Genomic DNA, 9777 nt, shown 5'->3' on the forward strand with positions numbered 1-9777 from the left:
CTGCATGCTGATTGGATGAGCGTAAAGGACATTGAATGCTGACTGGAGGATACTGAAGTATGCTTCATTCTGATTGGAGGAGAGTAAAGGACACTGAATGCTGATTGGAGGATTGTGAAGTACGCTGCATGCTGATTGGAGGAGAGTAAAGGACACTGAATGCTGATTGGAGGGTACTAAAGTACGCTGCATTCTGATTGGAGGAGAGTAAAGGACACTGAATGCTGATTGGAGGATACTGAAGTATGCTGTATTCTGATTGGAGGAGAGTAAAATACAATTAATGCTGATTGGAGTATACTGAAGTATGCTGCTATAGCAAGGTTAGATGTTGTGGGAAGAAGGAGGTGGGAACAGGCGAACATTCAAAGACTTAATAAACGTAAGATAAACAAATACAAAATGAAAGTAAAGACAGCTGGGCCTCACGGACGACTGCTGTCACATATAACAAAACACAACATAAATCCAGGCCTGGCCTCTCTTGATCTTCAACGTCGTCGCTCCTCCTTTATGCTTCCGCTCCTTCGTGAGAGATACGAGACCGGTGCGTCACGCAGGTGTCGCTCATTATCAATCATGCCACCGGCCTCGAGCCGTTCTCTCACGGCCCTCGGCCTCGTCCAGCTCGCCACAGCTGCATTCTGATTGAAGGAGAGTAAAGAACACTGAATGCTGATTGGAGGGTACTGAAGCATGCTGCATGCTGATTGGATGAGAGTAAAGGACACTGAATGCTGAATGGAGGGTATTGAAGAACGCTGCATGCTGATTGGATGAGAGTAAAGGACACTGCATGGTGACTGGAGGAGCATAAAGGACACTGCATGCTGGGCTGCGTTCAGCCCCGACAAAACGTTGCACAACGTTTTTTAAACAGAAACGGTGATGCGTTGAACACACTGTTCTGATGACGCAAGAGTTGCAACTATGGCAGCTGAGAAGGCCATTCTTTGTGTTCTTTGTGAAGAATTTTCGGAGCCTGATGAAGTCGGTATAAATATGTGTTTTAACTACAAAATATGCCCGATGTTACAGTTACTGCACTTGACGCACAGAACAAAAGAGAACATCCCAATCGAGTGAAGGGATTGCTGAAACTGAAATGGAAGCACACATCCTAATTCAGACTAAAACACATCTATTTAGACTCACATACTGACTTTATTTGTAGTTCATACTGTTTTAATATGGCCTACCCTGTATTTTCTTTCTCATTTTTAGGAAAAGCACTTAATTACCATTGTTTATTTCTATACCAAATGTCATACACTTGCAATGAAGCTAAAAATATAAACAACTACATCATTATGATGATATCCTATATTTTTACAATAAAACTTACGACAAGTTGTTGCGTATACCGAGCTGCATCGAACACATTTGTAAATTACTTTCCTTGAACCCATTGTGCGAGTTCACTTTAATACCGCGTGCTTTATATACATGTTGCTGCTGATTGGACTGCAGTTCTGACACACCCACCAAACAAGAGAAAACGTATCTCACACCCCGTTGCACACCGGTGCACGCCGTTTCCAGGAAACATGACGTTCAACCCGGAAACCGTAGCAAAACGTTGCGCACCGTTTTGAACTTGAACGTGCCCCTGATTAGAGGATAACGAAGCACAAAGCATGCTGATAGGATGAGAGTAAAGGACACTGCATGCTGATTGAAGGATACAGAAGTATACTGCATTATCATTGGATGAGAGTTAAGGACACTGCGTGCTGATAAGATGAGAGTAAAGGACACTGCATGCTGATTGAAGGATAAAGAAGTACCTGTACGCTGCATAATGATTGGAGGAGAGTAAAGCAGTGGCGTTTAGGACTTCACTCCTGTTCCTGCTGAACTGAGCCAGCACTCAATCAGCACACTGATACCAGTTTAGCAGGCACAAGAGGGCACAGCCCTCAATCGTTTCTTCAAAACCACACCATCGCAATTACACAAATGATCTGAGAGGATTTGTCTGAACAATTTGCAGGGATGGTCACGACACCACGCCTTGTTTGAAAAGACTCTCTCTGACCCCAATTTGCAGTTAATTATAGGTTAAAAGTGCAGTTACCGCAGCTAACAAGCGTAAATGCCAACACCGACAACCCTACACACCAGCAAGCCTGTTCCCATTTTGTTCTTAAAAACAGTCGCATTTACCGTTGTTTGGCGAATTTTGGTTGAGGTGATAGATACTCACATGAAGCACCGCAAATTACTTAATCGAGGCAATCTCCCTGCAGTATTTAAATACTTCTATATTTGTATATATTCTATATTTCTATACTTCTATATTTGCCCTTATATTTAATTCTACTATTTTGTTTGCAATGCTTCATGGGATTGTAGTTCTTTCACTCACTAAAGCCGTTAAGTTCACAGTATTGTACCTTTGTCTTTTGTCTAAACTTTTTTGGCATCAAAACAAACTTTGTAATGTTGTTATTCACCTTGTTTCTGATTGGCTGGATTCATGGCTTACAACTCTTTAACAAAGACTCTGAATGAATGGCAATGAATGGAAAAAATACTACCGCTGAAACTATTGCACTCTACAAACAAACAAAATTATATAGGCCTAAATTATCATCAATGCTGCACAAATAACCACCATACAAGGCTGTATTTATGAAAACTATAAAAATGGAGCAGAACTCGGTCCCATCAAAGTGACGGATAATGATTTGTTGTAGCGCAACCGATGTCCCTGCTTTCCTGGAACATCTACACCTTTCTGCTTTTTAATGACTGGAGTGAATTTACTAATATGCAATAACTGGTCTAAATGGACTTTAACTTCGCGTGCCAGTGCTTCCATTGTGTTCGACAAAGTGGTCAGAACCTGCTCTGTGAAATGAAAGCCAGACACATTTCCCGCATCCATCTCAGCTAACAGTATTCAAACCATGGGTCTAAGAGCTTAACCTGCCTCATTGGCGTGCGTGTCCTAACTGGTTTCACATTTACTGGCATCCCACCCTTCATTACGCCCAGTTTCACTTTTGAAGCCAGAGCAAGTAGGTGGACCACCTGACCATACATCATACAGTTCACTTCAGGCACTGAACTTAGCCACTGTGAACAGTATTCTTGAGGGATCAATGCTCACCAATTAGCTAAGCTCTGCGCCTTGAGCAAGTGATGACCTGATGGACCAGCTCGAGATGGAAAGGGTGTGACCGAATGAGGCGTATTAGCTAGAAAAGAGATGTATCTTTGGCAATTATACCCGCTTAGTCATTGTGACTTTGCACAAATAATTTACAATGCTAGATTTGAACAAAAAAGTCAATATCTTCCACACTTGAAGCTGTTCTCATAAACGCACACGTATATTAATGCCCTATGTTGATACCAAGATATCAATGTTTGGCTTAGTGTGGCTCACATAGACCATGTTGTTTGAAGTTTTGACTAAACCATCTGATTCTAAAAAGCACCGACTGCCGTTCAAAAATAGTTGTATACATAAAATAAAATAGGCTTTGGGGGTGCACCATCAGCCAAGTCAGCAGTATTTTATTCAGGATTTTTCAGTCAATCATAACATACCGTTTGATAAGCGTCAGTCCTAAGCGCCGTGGGTGTCAAACATGGTCTGCATCTCCATTTTATTTTTAAACTTGCCAGATGCCCTTTTGCCTTCGCCGATATTCCAGTAAGCCATTATCTGTCATTCCTGAGGAAACATGATATTTCCAGAGCGATGAGTCACTGTTTGTGTTATTGAGTCTGAAAAACATACCAAGCAATTGCACTCATATGAACCAAATGCCAAAGAGGTTGCATAAACAAAGTCTGAATTTCAATATGTTGCAGCAAGCGCCACTTAAAAAAAAGAGCTTGACATTTTCTGAAGTGGCATTCTCCAAAAAAACAATTGCGTTACCCTGAGAATCTTTGCGTTCGCTCACAAAACGTTAATGCCAAATTTCACTGGGGAACGCAAAAGTTTTGCGCGGGAATGCAACATTTCTCGCAGGAACGCAAATCTTTTGGGAGAGAATGCAAACGCATTGAAATAGAATTTCCCCATGTCCCTTTAGGGGCTCTGCACGTATGAGCATTAGTAATAGGCTAGTCATTTTTGGCTGATTAAAGTAAAATCGTTTCCAAGGTGGAGCAAGTACATTTTGATGAATGATAAAACCAGCACAATAAAAGCAGGAACGTGCATTATGAAAGTAAATAGGGTCAGTGTTGACGTTAAGCCACATGCACACAAGAGCCCTGACAATCTAATTCAGACAAATCTCTGTGGTTCTTTGTCTGCTGTTATAGGATCTCCAAAATAGCCCCGGTCCGGTTGGCGGTGTAGGTGCGGCACCTGAAGAACTGTGCAGAGGTGGAAATCCCTGGCAATGTGATTTTCAATTCTGTTTATCTACCAAATCACGGTGCCAGGAACCCTCCCCACCACAGCTGCAACTTTAGATCCAAAAGCCTTACAGCTGTGGTCCAGCTGCGTCCCAGGACTGCCCGTACCCTATGGGGAGAGAAGGAGAGATCGTCAGCTTATCCAAACCAGGTCGGCGTTGTGGGGTTTGACCCCGGGCTGCGGTGTAAACCACTCTACCGAGTATCACTAACACTCTCAGGGAAGCTTTTTCAAAAAAATGTCGTTTCAAAGGCAAGCTTCTCATAATTTAAAGTAGTAAAGTAAAGTGAAAATTACTTATGTTACAAAAACTTCCTGTTTGTCCCACCAATTGCAGATGGAGTGAATGTTCAGGAAACCTGTTCGAAAACAGTCATTATTTAGCAATTTCACAAATAATTTACACGTAAGGTCCTTGCACACAAATTTTTGTATGCGTTTTTTCGTATTTGTCCTTTGGTGGATCTGAATTGTCAAAACACCTCTCAAAATGCTTGCTACAAATGCGAAAAACGCAGAAGATTGAACCCGATCCGAATTTTTTACGATTGACTAAAGTTTCAGAGGCAGTGTGTAAACGTGATTGACACAACGTGAGGTCGTATTTATATTTTAACATGCGGAAATTTCGGACTTGTCACCTTAAAGCTTAAGTCAACTTTACAGTGACGCAACAAATTTGAAAAGGTTGTTTGCTAGATGATGAACTAAATTGAAGCTAAGAGAATAATATATTTTAGAAAATTATGAGACTAATAATTAAAAATATTATAAATAAATGTTTATAATATAACACCTTTTTGTGAACACTGGAGCATGAAAGACATGAACCATCATCCAAAAGAGTCAGATTAGCACTTCAGCACTTCAAAATGTCTAATTTAATGGTACAAAAGAATTGAACGACATGAGAGTGAATTTTTTATTAGGTTTTAGTGAACTATTCCTTTAAAGTAGCACTGCTTTTCAAAACTTCAACATTCAGAATATTAAATGGGGAAAAGGGGAATACAGTCTGAAAAACACAGCACTTAAACCTAGAATGCAATAATCGACTTCTAGATATACATTTTCTTGTTTAGCTGATAGACATCGACTGCTGAGAAGAATCCAACGTGATTAAACAGCAGATGTTCCCGTGCAGACGCCACAGATTCAGCTGCCCAGTCAAAGTTCATCATTTCAAAGCGTTCAGTAGAGGAAAAAAAAAAATCGCCTGTGTTTTGAATGGCTCAAGACGAGAGAGCTGCAAACAGCTACCGGACAAATTTGTTCCCAGAATCCTATTTTAAGGGCCGAGTGAATTTAACTAACAGTTTTTTTCTCTTCCTTTTCCCTCTTATGGACTGAAATTTCCTCAACAATATAAAACGAGGGGAAAGGGGGTGAACGTGTAGAAAAGAGTTTGCTTCGGTCCTGTACAAAATGTCTCAAGTCCTTTCATGGAGCTAATCGGAACAGAATGATCCATTAGATTTGGACATTTCAGACTGGAGGACGGGAGAACCGGATTTCAAAGCCATGACCACAGCTACTTTTCGTGCTGCAGAAAAATGTGATGTATTATTGTTGTTTCCACAGCATTCCTGGGCCACCCTCATAGTGATGTCATAATGGTGCAATTGTGCTCCTGTCTGATACAGTTTTCCTGAGGGAGAAGAAGATATTTATGTGTATTTATATTGCTGAATATATTTGAGACTGATAATTTTCCAGCTGATCTCAGATTTTTCCATGATTTATAAGCTATACATCACCTCAGCTATGTTACATGCATCACTACGTCATATTTTAAGCAAACGCAATAGTGTTGGTGTACACTGGGTTTACGGTATAGCAAGAGTCTGCAACTGTCCAGCTTTCTCCAGGAAATTGCTAAAGGGGTTGAGGGTATGTGTCAGTGCGCTGTGAATAGAACACCATGGTGCCAAATTTTTCCAGGCGAGGAAAATGTATGTTAACACCTAGTCTTTGCTCTTCCCGTACTTAATCATGAATACCGAATGGCTGTCTATATTAAAAACGACATTAAACCAGTGACTGAAAAGAGGAAAACAGAAGCCAGAAGTTTTACTTCTGTGCTTTTGAAATATGGGAATTTTCTCATTGCCAAATACATTTCAAAAGTTTACTGTAAAGGTCTGAGAGTGACTTTGCAACACATCAAACAGAGATTGCAGCATAACTGAGCACTACATTTAAAAAGTGAGGTGTTAAAGGGATAAAACACACAAAAATTTAAATTCTGTCATCATTTACTCACCCTCAAGTTGTTCCAATCCTGTATGAGTTTATTCCTTTTGCCAAACACAAAAGAAGAAATTTTGAAGAATGTTGGCAACCAAAAAGTTGATGGGCCCCATTGACTTCCATAGTATTTTTTTTATACCTACTATGGAAGCCAATGAGGCCCATCAACTGTTTGGTTGCCAACATTCTTCAAAATTTCTTCTTTTGTGTTTGGCAGAAGAAAGAAATTCATAAAGGTTTGGAACAACTTGAGGGTAAATGATGACAATTTTTAAGTAATAAAAGTAAACAAGAACAGAATAGAATAGTATGATCACATATTAATCAAATACAGCATTGCATTTGCATTCATTGGTGAAGTACATTTTGCATGAGGAAGCAATGAAGGATTTTTTTTTTTTCACTTTCTGTGGAATTTCCATTATTATTCTTATTAAAGGAATAGTTTGCCCAAACATGAAAACCCTTGAGTCGTTCCAAACCCATAAGCTATTATGTTGAAGCTAGTCACTATAAACATAGCGATCACTTCATAAAGATGCTTTAAAAATGTCTTTTGTGTTCCACAGAAAAAATAACAACATACATACAGGTTTAGAATGGCATGAAGCAAGGCAATTAAATGATACGTCTTGAATTTTGGGTGAACTATCCCTTTAAGCCAATACTCCAAAGATTGACTGCGCCACACAGCTCATGGCCGGACTGGTTCTGCTCCGGCGAGCAGCCATGCAGGAAAAGGTCAAACAAAATCTCTGAGACTGATTGGATAATGGCCGCATGGCCCCATGTTTGGAAGCCGTTAAGACTAAATCATCTGCGGTGGAAATGTCAGATTTTAAAAACATTTCTGTAGGGTTGGTACAAGACTTTTCCAATGCCTTCTACCAAATCGGGGTGAATATATATCATGAATAACAAAATCTCTAGAATGCACACACATAAGAAGAGGGAAAACGTGGGGACCATTTTCACTGAAACCTTAAGTTATGACATAAAACTAAGAGGAAATATTTCTGCACTACTTATAGGTCACTAATAAACAGCAAGTAAATGATTGGCATTGATCACGTGACTCTTTATGCAGACGGTTGAAGAGGCTCAAGAAGCTCTTTGAATCATGTCAAAAACAAAATACTAAGACATTCATGTTCATTTTCCAGTTCAACTTTTAACTCAATTTGCTATGCTGACAATTTAATTCATAATGGAAAGTTTGAATTAAATTAGAAAAGCAATTTACTAGTGGTCTCAGACATTTGGATCCCACCCCGCCGTATTTTTACACTAATGTGAAACACGTTTTTGCACGTAACATTGCATTGCATCTATAAATTACACACATGGAAGCATTTTACCAAATTCACTAACCAGTCTACTAATATTTCATCCTCATGAGAGGTCACAGACTCAATGATTGTAGAATAAACACCATTTAACTCTAATTTCCTTAGAAGTGCACATGACGGAGACCGCCGCAATGCATATTAAACACCAGAACGTGTTGATATGGGCCGACTTTGATCCTGTCAATGGGGAAAATCCATCTTTCCAAACATACAACGTGTCTCAAATTGCTAGCATTTCACTTCTGTGACGTATTTCTCATTGCAAGCTGATCGTCACTTCAGTGTATTACTGTCCTTCTTGTGTGCACGTACAGTTAGCCTACCTGTAGATACAAGTTTTTACTTCTATATCTGATCAATATAGCAGTCCCTCATTTTCCAGTCACATTACATTACATTACACAGCATGGCCTTTCTGCCATGGGACGTTTTGTAACAAGTGCGTAATATTTTTTCGATAGAAGAGACATAAAACAAATTAAACTAGCATGGCATTAAAATGAATGAAGGGATTTAGTGGAGACCTTCTGTCTCACAAGGTGCCCGTAGCACTAAAAATGTCAAATATGAAGCCAATGCGTTATAGGCCCGCGTCTCCACGTGTGTGAGCTTGTACTTCATCACCCACAGCAGAACTTTCCAGAGGGTTTGTTTATGGCATGCTTGTAAAGTAAAAATGCAGCAGTCTGGCCTATCAAAATCCTTTCATGATGTGGTTTGAATTTGTCTGGCCGCCTGGTTCAATCATTCCAACCGCATCCCATTCCCATTCACAGAGTTTGAAAGGATGCATAAAATTTCCATTCAAACTTTCCAAATGGGTTGTAATACACTCTCAAACACATTTTAAAATATATCAGGGTCCCTGCAGTTGCACCTTGTTCAATACAGTTCAATACAGAAACTATTCAATCCCAATGCAAAGTACATATTGCTTGTGTTTGCCCTGAGTGTCTGACAAAGCAAACAAACTTATTGATCTGCTTTGGAATGTTTCAGTTTCATTTCATTTTAAACTGAACTTAAAACAGATATAATTGTGAAAATGATCATAGATCTTTACACTCAAAATGAAAACCCAACATACTTTCCAACAGTATAGACAGAAAGGCAGAAAGACAGATACATACATAAAGTAGCCTATACTACAACATACAGTTTGTCAACAACTTCATTACAAAAAATGAACCAAAAAGTCATCAAGCATACAATATTGAGACAAAATGCCACTTACCGCATTAAATCATGAATTGTGACCGTAGGGTTCATGAGGATGTTGGAACTGAAGTGAAGTGAACCTCACCAGATCATGTCATTTCACATCGAACTCCGACGAGAATTTACCAATTCTACTATGGCGAAGGATCGCCTCTTACTATTCATGATCCATGTATTAGCCATTTGACGAATACCAAGCGACGTCAGAAAAACGTAATTAATATTTAAAGTAAAAGCATTTTCTATAGGAAGGTCAGCGGGAGACGTCAGAATAATTTAACTACTGTTTATAAGAGCTCAATTTGCCATTGGAAGGCTGACCGCTACGTCATCGCGATCTAATTAATATTCAAATGATGAACCGTTGCCGTAGGTTTAGCGTTTCGCGCGCTGCCGATCTTGAGGTAAGGAAGGTAACGTCGAATTAACAGCTAAAACTATGACTAAACTTGATGAGTCTGTTCCAAGACCACATTGATGCTGTCAATCCATCATCTGAGAGAGAAAAAAAGTGGGATGGAGGGAGAGATAGACTGAGACTTGTCTAATTATTGTCCCAGAGGATCCTCACGGTCC

At 39.7% G+C, this 9777-nt stretch overlaps 1 long non-coding RNA gene across 1 annotated transcript; it reads right to left on the reverse strand.

Annotated features, from left to right (window-relative positions):
• Positions 1-263: 263 nt before the first annotated feature.
• LOC307170023 lies at positions 264-9307 on the reverse strand. Its single transcript, XR_013823266.1, has 3 exons — positions 9218-9307; positions 3559-4492; positions 264-644 (listed from the first exon to the last, which is right to left on the reverse strand). It is a non-coding gene; the product is annotated as an uncharacterized lncRNA (long non-coding RNA).
• Between the last annotated feature and the right edge of the window lie 470 nt (positions 9308-9777).

Source organism: Squalius cephalus (genome assembly GCF_949319135.1).
Source record: "Squalius cephalus genome assembly, chromosome: 13".
Lineage (NCBI taxonomy): Eukaryota > Metazoa > Chordata > Actinopteri > Cypriniformes > Leuciscidae > Squalius > Squalius cephalus.